Below are 11,352 nucleotides of genomic sequence, written 5' to 3' on the forward strand. Positions count from 1 at the left end.
CGCTTGGGGTTGAACAAAATCAGCCTTTGGCTTTATCTCTGACCCTCAGACTCAGAAAACCTGGAGAACAATTAGAAACTGCTGCCCCCCCACCCCCACCCCTGTTAGTGGTTACAAAGTTTCTGGGACTACTTGGGTTCACTTTCCAGTGAATGTTAGTGTTAAAGGGGACTGAACAAAGATTTGATTCCCCTTTTCTCTTATTACAAATTCATTTATTACTGCTTTCCCTTAACAGAAGTCCCAAAACAACATGAAATGCCTTGACAGAGAGTTTCTGACTTTATTTCCCAAAGATGGCCCCAAGTTGAAGAACACAGCTCTAAGTGTTTCTTGGAATATCAGTGCTGGCTGACAAGACAGGAACTGCCATCTGCGGTGTAGATTTCCAGTGGACTGTCTTATGTGTTCAAATTCTGCAAATGTTGCTGTTACAATCAGGAAGGGAGTGTCTCCTTGCAACTTCCTGGAGCTGACAGCCTTGCATTTAGTAATCGCATGCAGAATTTTCTCAAGAGCTCCTCCCCCACTTCTACCATATGAACAAGTTAGGGAAATGACAAGAGGGGACCCACAGAGGCCTTCATGTCCAGACCTACCGCCACACTCCCTCCACAGAGGCCTCAGGAGCCAAGGGGGCAGTGCTTGCAAGCCCAGGGCCTCCGTTCCAGGCTGTTTCCCCTGCTGCTGCTACACTTCTTACTACTTTCAGAAACTTATGAGGAAAACACAGGCACAAGTTGCGCCTCACTGAGGTTTTGGTTCAGTGAACAGGTGAGGCTACAGATCCCAGGTGTCAGCCTCTCCTGGCCTTGGCCCTGCCAGTCCTTCAGTTCATTCTGTGCTGTGAGTACCAGAGCTGGCCCTTCCTGAGAACCTTTTAGTCGATGCTGTTGCCAAGTGCCTACTGCCTTGTGCAGCCAGCCGTGTACGCAGCTGGCTGTATATGGATCCCACCATGCTGCCCCCTCTCCACACAATACCCCGGGACTCTGGCACCACCTTCACGTCTTCTCTCCCTGTCCCACATGCCCTCTAGTTTAATTGAGGTACATCTGACATAAAAACAGTGGCACACACTCGAAGGGAAGGATTGATGGCGTGATTATAACTTCCTGGACCATCACCACAGTCAAGCTGAGGAATGCCCACCACCCCCACAGTGTCCTCAGGCCCCTTTGCGATTCCTCCTTCCCTGCCATCAGCAATCACATCCAATTCCCAGGCTATGCCTGGTCTCCTTCAGATCCCTATAAATGACCTTGTGTTTTCTATGCACTCATTTTCATCTGGCTCCTTTTACTCAGCATCATCATTTTGAGATGCATGGCTGCTGTTGCAAGGATGAAAAAGTCATACCTTTTCATTGCTGAACAGTGTTGTCCTGGGGTACTAGACCATGGTTGGTTTACCTGTTCCCCTGAGGATGGACTAAAAATAAAGCTCTTATGCATTTGTGTGTGTTTTTGCATAAATATGTTTTTATTCCTCTTGGATCTCATCAGAGGGAAATCACTGTGTAGGTGTACATAACTTTTAAACATGTAGCCAAACTATTTTTTACCAGCCCCATAAGAATACTGCAATTGCTCCACATCTTTGTCGACATGTTTACATTCAGGTGTTTGATTTTAGCCATTCTCATGTGCTATATCTCACTATGTTTGCCACCTACATTTGTCTTTTAACTTCCATTTCCCACATGACTCATGTTCAGGAAAAGAAAAGTGAAGCCACATACGGACTGGGGGCAAATACTTGCAAATCATACCCTCAGCAGAGGACATGTATTTACCATACATAAAGACTCGCCCAGTGGCAAGAAGACAAGTAACAATTCCTTGCTCCCCACGAAACAGCAGAAGAGGCAAATGATCTGTCCCAGGTGTCACGCCAAGCAGGTGAGGGTGATGGCCCCCATCACCAGCCATTGCCAGTCTGACCCCATTGCTGCCCATCTCTGGCCATTCTTCCCTGGACCCGCAACGTGCCCCCAGCCTGCAGCACAAAGGGGTGGTGTCTTAACTGATGTAAACCTTTGTGTGGCCTTGCCACTCTCAAGAGTAGGGGCCAAAGCTGCCTCCCCCTGGAAAACCATGTGGTTTAACCCAGCCACTCTCTTCCTGGCCCCAACAGAGGAGACTCAAGGAGCTCAGCCCTTTCAGGTTCTGGGTGGGCATTGTTCGGGCCCAGTGCCCGGGACAGTGTCTACAGTGTGGTGGGTTTTGATAAATTGGGTAAGTCAAACCATTAGCTGTCCTGCCTAAACTAGGATGGGGAACTGGGGGGCAATTCAAGAGACTCTGGCAAGTTCCACATAATGGACTGCTACCCCCCTCAGCGTGGCAGCCTGCTGTACCCCTATACCACCCCCAAGATGGATGGGCCTGGGTCTCTGACAAGTCCCCAAAGGGATAACTCCAGGGGGCTGTTGCCTGGGGAAGGTGCCCAAAGTGGCGCTGTGACGGGGTGAGGACCCAGGCTGGTGAGCCCACTGCCTCCACGTGTTGACTGACAGCCTGAGCCCAAAGGGCCCATCCTTCCTGGGCCTCCGCATGGGAAGATCCCTGGGGAACAGCCACACACAACTTCCCAGAGCTGAACCCGGGCCAGCTGAGCATAGAGGGCGGTCACTTTTCACCAGTGCTGAGCACACCTGGACAGGTGGAGGTGGAGCGTCTGGCCATCCCTGTCCCTGTACACTCTGGATCCTCTTCCCAGGCCCAGCATCCTCCTGGCGACCCAGGTTTGCCTGCTTCCAGGAGCGCCTTCCTTATGCACTGGAGGGCAGGACCAGGCCAGGTGGGGTGAGGCTCCATGCCCGTTTCTGTCCGGGACAGAGGCCAGGCCAGGGCCTCCCCTCCTCCTGTGGCCAGCTGCCCCTCTGCCCCTGAAGGGAAAGGCTGGGGCTGTGTCCACACACTTGGCACCCAGAGGATCTCTGCACTGCAGCAGAGGATGGGACAGGCTCCTGACATCCTTGCCCCTGGAGCAGCAGTTGGGGGCATCGATGCTGCAGGCAGCCTCGGCCACATGGCTTCTCTGTGGAGTCTGATGACGGGCAGTCCCCAGAGCCCTGTGCCTGGGCCCAGAACAGTGCACCGGGTGCCAGAGGTCCCTGACACCTCCCCAGCACACGTCAGATGGGGTAGGTGCGCTGCAGCCCACGGTCAGGGTGTCCAGGCAGCCATGTGAGCCTGGTTTCCCAACAGCATAAGTCCAGAGTCTGGCATGCTTGGGGTACCTGCACACACCTGGGACAGGATGGACTGCTAGGCCCCAGTGACCACCCAGCAGGCCCAGGGCTCCTGCTTTGTTTCTGGGCCCAGAAGCTCTTCTGTGTCAGGTTGAAGCTGGTGGGCCGTGCAGGATGACAGGTCTGACCTGCGCCACAGCCCTGCCAGAGGCCTGTCTGCCCTCCTCCTGCCCAAACCTACCTCCCTATGTGGCTGGGGAGCCTGAGGTCATCCCTGTATCACCATGCAGGCAGATGGCTCTGAGGGTGCTGTGGGCAGGGCGAGGGGAAGAGGGTGGCCTGGGTGTCCTGGTTTTACCTCCTGTCACCCGGTCACCTGAGGCTTCCACGTGGTCACACGTCCACTTCCCCAGTCCCAGTCTGGGGCTCCACCTGCAGCATAAGAGCCTGGAGACTGTCTCCAGCCTGGAGCCCCCCAAGGGGGTTTTTGTGCTGATCCTAGAGCTCCCCTCCAGGCCAGGCCTCCCTCCCTGGAAGGGTGAACACATCCTGAGAGCCCTGGGCGAGTGTTATGGGGAGTATCAGGGGCAAGTGCCTCCGCTCAGCCTCCCCAGCCTTTTGTCACAGTTGTCAGGCCACTCAGCCAGGAGCCAGGAGCAGGACACCAGGGGCCTCACACCAGCCTGGCCTGGGGCTGGACAGTAGAGGGGCACCATGGGGGAGGACTGGGGACCTGGGAACTTTGGGGGGGGGGTGCTGTGAGGTGTGAAGCATGGAGAAATTGAGCTCAGAGAAAGCCCCCCAATGGAAGGCATGAACCTCTTGGAGGTGCTTTGAGAGACCAAGTTCAGCATTTTATGAAAAGGAATTTTCTGGAATGTGTGGGGCAGCTGTGTCCCATCAAATGGGACAGTGCTAGGCTGGCGCCCTGCATCCCTGCGATCTACTTGGGTTACATGTGCAGTGGTGTCCCAGACATGAAGAGACATCCCGGGGCTTCTAATCAATAGATTTCTGTGTCTGACCTTAATCTATAGGTGACAGACAGAAAGGCCGGGTTTCTGTTTGGGCAGCCCTCCCCTGTGCTGCCAAGGTGTGCCAGCCTGGTGCTTAGAGCACCTCGCTCTTCCTGAGCACGTTATCGGGGGAGGACAGAGGATGGAGGACAACCTGCATAGGTCAGGGCCCCCCTGTGTCAGAGAGTTGGAGGGCTGGGGGTGGGTTGGTGGGGCACACGATGTCTGCATGTGGGGCAGAGCTTTGAGAAGAAAGAGCAGTGTGGTGGCAGTCCTCTCACTGACTGCATCCCACCTGCACAGGGATGAGACCAACCCCAGGAGCCACAAACCTCAGGGACAACATCCATATAGCACTGCCCTCAGGGAGGCTTTTTTAAAATTAAGGTATTATTGATATACACTCTTATGGAGGTTTTCCATGAAAAAATAATGTGGTTACTACATTCACCCCTGTTGCTTTGCAACCCCCCCCATACTCCATTACAGTCATCAGTGGGTGCATCAGTGTAGTAAGATGCCATAGAGTCACTAGTTGCCTTCTCTGTGCTACAGTCTTCCCCATGGTCCCCCCACACCATGTGTGCTAATCATGATACCCACAATCCCCTTCTCCCTCCCTCCCCACCTGCTAGTCCCTTCTTGGAGCTTGTGAGTCTGCTGCTGTTTTGGTCCTTCAGTTTTGCTTCGTTGTTATACTCCACAAATGAGGGAAATCATTTGGTACTTGTCTTTCTCCTCCTGGCTTATTTCACTGAGCATAATATCCTCCATCTCCATCCATGTAGTTGCAAATTATAGAATTTGTTTCTTATGGCTCAATAGTACTCCATTGTGTATATGTACCACCTTTATCCACTCATCTACTGATGGACACTTAGGTTGCTTCCATATCTTGGCAATTGTAAATAGTGCTGCCATAAACATAGGGGCACATATGTCTTCTTGAATCTGAGAAATTATATTATTTGGGTAAATTCCTAGGAGTGGAATTCCTGGCTGAAATGGTATGTCTATTTTTAGTTTTATGATGAGCCTCCATATTGCTTTCCCCAATGGCTGAATTAGCTTACATTCCCACCAGAAGTGTACGAGGGTTTCCCTTTCTCTGCATCCTCGCCAGCATTTGTTCTTAGTCTTTTTTTCCACATGCTTTGTTTTAATTTTGTTCTTCACACAAAGAGTTGAGAAAATTTGCCAAGACTATAATGAAGAAAATTTTAAAAGATATTCTTTGACATCTGCTGAATTGATACTTGGAGTTCTGAGATTTACTTTAATGTATATTTGCACCTCTTCTCAAAAGGCTACAAAGTCTACTTCCTTTAGTGGTAAATTTATTCATCTAAGCCCTTTAGTATAAACTTCAAGAATACACAGTCCACCTAATTTCTCATTCATGAGCCTCTCAAACAAGAATCTATTTTCCACCACTGATTGCCAAAACATGCTTGTTACTCTGTAACCCCAATGGTGTTTATCCTGAGGCTGTCTGCTACAGTTCATACTAACCACAGAGGTCACACACAGACATTCACAATACAGATGTGGACAGGTTCCTATTTATAACCAATAACATCAAAGCCACATTGGTGCTGAAGCCAAAATACAATATCATAATAGTACCAATATTAAACCCTCACTAGAAAGACACAATGGAAAAGTACCCCCTTCTGAACAATTTGTGTCCATTTCCATTAAGGCCTCAGCAATGTTAGCCGTTAGAAAAGGCCAGTTCGCAAGTCGAATGCAGTCGCTGGGCAGGTGGCTTCTCACCCTGGGGTGGTCCTCTGTGTACTGAGCCACCGATGAGGCTGGCAGGGAGGTCCCTGCTCAGCACATTCATTTGACGTCACCTTCCTGAAGAGGTCTGTGTCCCAGGCACCAGATGTAGGTCTCCCCCCACAAAAATAAAAGGATGAACAGTCAAAGCAAGATGAGCATCTTCAGGGGCAGCTTGCAGCAGCGTCAGTCATCCATCTTTGCTGGCAGCTTCTCGGAGTCCCCCCGGGGCCGCCAGCTGGGATGAGATCCACACAGTGCTCTCCTCCCCATGGATCACCTTCTCCCACTGGCTGAGGTTATTCCTGCATGCTTTGAGGAGAGGCACTGTGGGCGTAAAGATCTGGGTGAGGGTGGTGTAGCAGGGGATGGCCACGGCATTGTAGAATCCAAGCTGACCCTGTGGGACTTCATCCCGCTTGTCTCTGTCCATCATAAGGATGGGCTGTATCCCCAGCTTCTTCAATTCATCCCCCTCATCCCAGAATTCTGCATATATATCATTTGCTGTCAATTTTGTAACTGGCCACAGTTTTGTCACAGAACAAAGATCAGAGGCAGTCATCATGAAACCAATGACACGGTCTCTATGCAATTGATTATTAAGGTTTAGCGATCCAGTATGGTACATCTCTTCCAATTGTTTCCTGTTTCCAAAGTATAAAGCAAGGTCTGTGGCAATGACAGTTTTGCGGACGATCTCAAGCACCTGTTCATATTCACTGGAGCTCAGGGTGGAGAAGATGTGACCTTCCAACTAGAGGATGGGCATGGTCTGGGAGAAGTGGTGCTGCTCCATGGTGGACGTGGAGTAGAGAGCCGCCAGGTTGTGGTCAAACTTCTGCAGGTAGCTGTTACTGAAGGCCCTGTGGTCCAGGTCATGACACAGACACGTGATCAGCAACCCTTTGTGCTCGAGGTCGGTGAAGATCCCGTGGCTATTCTGGAGTATGGCATACATGCAGTGGGCCACAGTGACTGCATGCTTCCAGTTATGGTAAGGAACCCGCCGGTAGTTTTTCTTCACAGACATAATGAAGCGACACAGCTTTTCCAGCTCAAAGCAGGATGTCCCACAGGACCAGTGGACCATATAGACAAAAATTCCAGGACACATGTTTTCAAAAGGACCAATGTCAAAGTGGAATAGTTCGATTTCTTTGCAGAGATGCACAGGGAGACTGAAGCTCAGGAGGCCCTGCCACTCCTTGGCAGCGCAGGTGCTGTGGTAGGACAGCTTTTCCATGGTCACCTGGTAAATGCACTCGGAATGACGGATTCTGTGATACATGTTGGCACAGTGTAGGGCTAAAGCACAGAAGACAGCAAACATCTTGAAGTTGTTCTCATCCATTTTGGAGAAGGCACTGCCACTGATTTTGTTCACCATCTGCACCACCCCTATCACGCTGCCTCGGCTCAGGATGGGCATGCACAGGATGTCTGGGTGGTGTAGCCCATGTACAGGTCTACTTCTCTGTTAAAGCGAGGGTCTGCATAGGCATCTGGAATGTTCAGGACTTCCCCTGTTTTTGCTACTTGACCAGCCATCCCTTTCTCAATTGAAAATCTTATTTCTTTGGTCTTCTTGAAGATTCTGTTTCCTCTCCAATGTCAAAAAGGTCTGAATACAACTCCTTGTTCTTATGATCTACCTGGAAAAGTGCACAACGATCAGCATTCACCAGGTTTTTTGCATATATCATTATGTGTTCAACAATGCGACTGTTATCAAAATATTTTTGATACGTCGAGTAGAAAGTCATTCAGTTCAGTCTGTTTGGCGAGGCCTCTGCATACCTGCACCTGATGTATGGCTACTGAGGCACAGGCAAGATTGGCAGTTGCAACCTCTTGATGACTGGGACAAGGCTTCTTTGCCCCAGTGCCGATATAGCTCCAGGTTGCCAATCAAATCACCAATTGCAGTGACAATTGGCAAACAAAGAACAGACTGGATGCGGGTCCCTGATTCCAGTCCAGTGCCTCTTGGAAATCGCTCATCCCCAAGGACATCTTCTACTAGTAACGTTTTCCGGGACTTGGCCACGTAAGCAGAGACAGTAGTACTCTGTGCGATAGGCCCAGCAGGGACGAGCTGGGGCTTTCCTTCCTTGATTCCTGGTGGGGTGAACATGCAAAGACTATTATTACACTCTCCAAGGAAATACAGTGCAAATCCATCAGCTTTTGTGGCTATTTTAATGATGCTACTCTGTTCTTATTTAAACTGGAGTTGGCAGGCGCGGCCAAGTGCTCTGCTGTTCCCCTTCTCCAACTGCTCATCTATTCCTTTGTCCCCAACTCCATACACATTAAAAAAAAGAAAAATGGAACCCAATCTTGCCGACTACAAACTGCAGTAGGTCATTAAGTGTGGATCCACGGGGTGGTGGAGTAATGAACTTAACACCCTAAGGTTGCACAAATCACGCAGTTTATTTAGCAATTTCCCTTCACACAACCCTCAAAGTGAAAATAAAGCATATCTGAAAATCACACATATCACGGATCAGTACATCTCATGCTGGTCACGACGGATGGTTTGGGTCCAGGCTGTCCCAATCAGCCTCTCGTCTGTCCCAAGGGGAAAGCGATGCAGCCGAGTCTGTTCCAGTGGAGTGACGAATCCGTGACGGCACAGGAGCACAGGCAGATGAGCAGGAGCAAGCCTGGGAGCACATGTCTGTGGTCCAGCGTCAGGGATCTCTGGGATGAGCTTGCCACAGAGGCTCTCTGTGCAGTCCCTTATACAGTCCAGTCCATCCACCCAGGGGGCGGAGATCAGAGGGGAGAGTCCACATGTGGTGTTATCCAGTTTGGATGTTCACCAGGATACCTGACATACAGGGTTATCTGGCTTGGGTGTTCATTGACATGCCTGTCAGGGTGGGGTGTGTTCACAGAGGTAGACAATGTGGAAGTAGGCAAGCCTGACATTAGCAATTCCATATTGGATGCTCACATCATATTTGGAGGTGAGGCCTTTGGGAGGCACTCAGGTTTAGACGAGGTCATGGGGGTGTCATCCCCATGCTGGGATAACAGTGCTGAGAAGAAACACAGGGAGCTTGCTTCCTTTCACCGTATGTGCACAAAAGGGAGGTCGTGTCAGCACACAGCAATGTTTTCTGCCTACAAGCTGAGAAGAGGTCTCAGAATAAAACCTACCTTGCTGGCACATTAATCTGAGGGCATCTAGCCTCTAAAACTGGGGTTTGCACAGGGGTTCCAAACTGCTGAAGTCTGTGGTTACCTCAGGCTCAGCATCTGTCAACTACTTAGCTCCTGGCTTAGTCCCAGAGCCAGGTGGCCAGAGAGTCAGGGCAGCCAGCTGCCTGGGCCTGCTTTGTCCCAGGGGTCCCCACAGGGTAACTGCAAGGATGCCGCATCTTCAGTAGGGGGGATGTTGGTGCCACAGGTGTCAAAAGCTCAGAATCGGCTTAAATGCAGGACTGTGCAGTTGTGAGCTGGTTTCATGTATTACTGAAGTCAGACCTTCCTGGGTGAGTTCTCTGCAGCCCTTTTGGCCATTCTTGGCCCAGTCTCTGCTCTGAGGCCTTCTTGGTTCTCTGGGCAGAGACCTTAGACTTGGCAGACAAGTCGCTTTAACCAGGGTCAGTTGGTCCTTATATTTTCATTCTTTTTCCCAGGCATGAGCCCTAATTCTGCCGGCTCAGGGGGTCTCCTGAAGGCTGTGGCCAGGGAGAAAGCTGACCATTCTCAGGCTTTGGAAGGGGCAGGCTGACCAGGACAAAGGGTGCAGTGTCAGCCTGAGCGTGAGGAGAGGCTTGTGTTCCTTTGACAGTAACAGAGTAAAAGGGTGAGTCTTGTATGCCCTCTGGGCTGTGAGCCAAACGGTGGGGCCTGTACCAGCCTTGCCCAGGACAGAAGCATCAGCACTACTTGTGTCAAGGTGATTGGTTACAAGACAAGCTTCCAAGGCCACAGCTCAAACTGGAAACAGCTGTGGCTGTCCCTGTGGTCTGTGCTAACCTAAGCTGCTCTGTGGAGCTCTGAGGATTTGGCGGCCCATACCACAAAGGTTCACTAGGGACACAGATCCTCAAATGCATGCCGCACTCAGAACTAAACAGGACAAATGGTTTCTGTCCCCTGCCTTCCCCCCCGGCCCCACATGCTGTACACACAGTGCACACCTCACGTGAGTCCCCTGGCCTTCACTCTCAGGATCTCATTGAGTGAGGGAGAGAGAGTAGAGAGCCAAGCTGCTCCTCCAGCAGCCCAGCGCCCGCAGGTCCTGGGGTAGGGATGGGCAGGAGGACCCAAAGGCAAAGCAGACCCAGACCCCGGGATGCCAGCCCCCAGCCACCCCAGCGTTTGGTCCCCGGCCCTGCCACACACTACTCCATGGCTGGGCACCGGGCATGGAATGGAAGGGCTGCTGGTTCCCAGAGTCCCCTAGCCTTGCTGTGTACCTTTCTGGGGACAGCTCTGGCCCTCTCCCTCAGCCCAGCTGCCTGGCCCATCCCACCTTCCTCCTTGAGGGGTGGGTGAGGGGTAGAGGAGCCAGAACACCACAATCTGGCAGGCATGGGGCTCCGGCAACAGGAGTGGGCCCAGACACAGGAGACTCAGAAGGCCCATGCCCCATCTTCCCCCCTTCAGCACAGGCCCAAGTGGCACCCAGATGCAAAGCAGGTAGCTCCCAGCAATTATGTCAGCTAGGTGGGTGCTGGCCGAGACCATCTCCGTCTGACCATCAGCTTGGGATGGATTTGTTCACACCCTCCAGCACAAAGCCAAACTTGCTTCCCCTGCCTGGGTAAGTGCAAGAGTTGCATTTCTCTGTGTGTTTGTCGGGCAGAGGAAGTTGGAAGGACATGACAGAGGTGCCTGAGCTGCCATACATGGCAATGCTTCCAGATATAGCTGTTGTGGCCCCTGTATCAGCTCCTTCCCTGCTTGGCAGTGCAGCCTTCTCGCTAAACAAGACTCAGTCTGGACCTAATAGAATATTCTACACACAGACTTAACAGCGGAACATTCATTTGTTTTCTACATGATCAAAAATTTGTAAATGGAGAGGGAGCCAAGATGGCGGCCTGAGTACTTCAGCGGAAATCTTCTCCCAAAAACACATATTTTTTTGAAAATACAACAAATACAACTATTCCTAAGAGAGACATCAGTAGATACAGTACAACAGCCAGGCTACATCTACACCGGCAAGAACTCAGCATCACATGAAGGGGGTAAGATACAAGCCATGGCCCAGCAGGGCACAAACGCCCCCCTACCCCAGACCCCAGCGGGAAGAAAAGAGTCAGAGTGGGGAGGGATTGAATGCCCAGGACTGCTAAACAACCAGCTCTAGAAATCCGCACCAGGAGCGCA

General features: G+C 51.3%; 1 pseudogene; it reads right to left on the reverse strand.

Annotated features, from left to right (window-relative positions):
- Positions 1-241: 241 nt before the first annotated feature.
- LOC118923766 (cAMP and cAMP-inhibited cGMP 3',5'-cyclic phosphodiesterase 10A-like) lies at positions 242-10,704 on the reverse strand (annotated as a pseudogene).
- Positions 10,705-11,352: the final 648 nt, after the last annotated feature.

This window comes from Manis pentadactyla, chromosome 12 (assembly GCF_030020395.1).
Source record: "Manis pentadactyla isolate mManPen7 chromosome 12, mManPen7.hap1, whole genome shotgun sequence".
NCBI lineage: Eukaryota > Metazoa > Chordata > Mammalia > Pholidota > Manidae > Manis > Manis pentadactyla.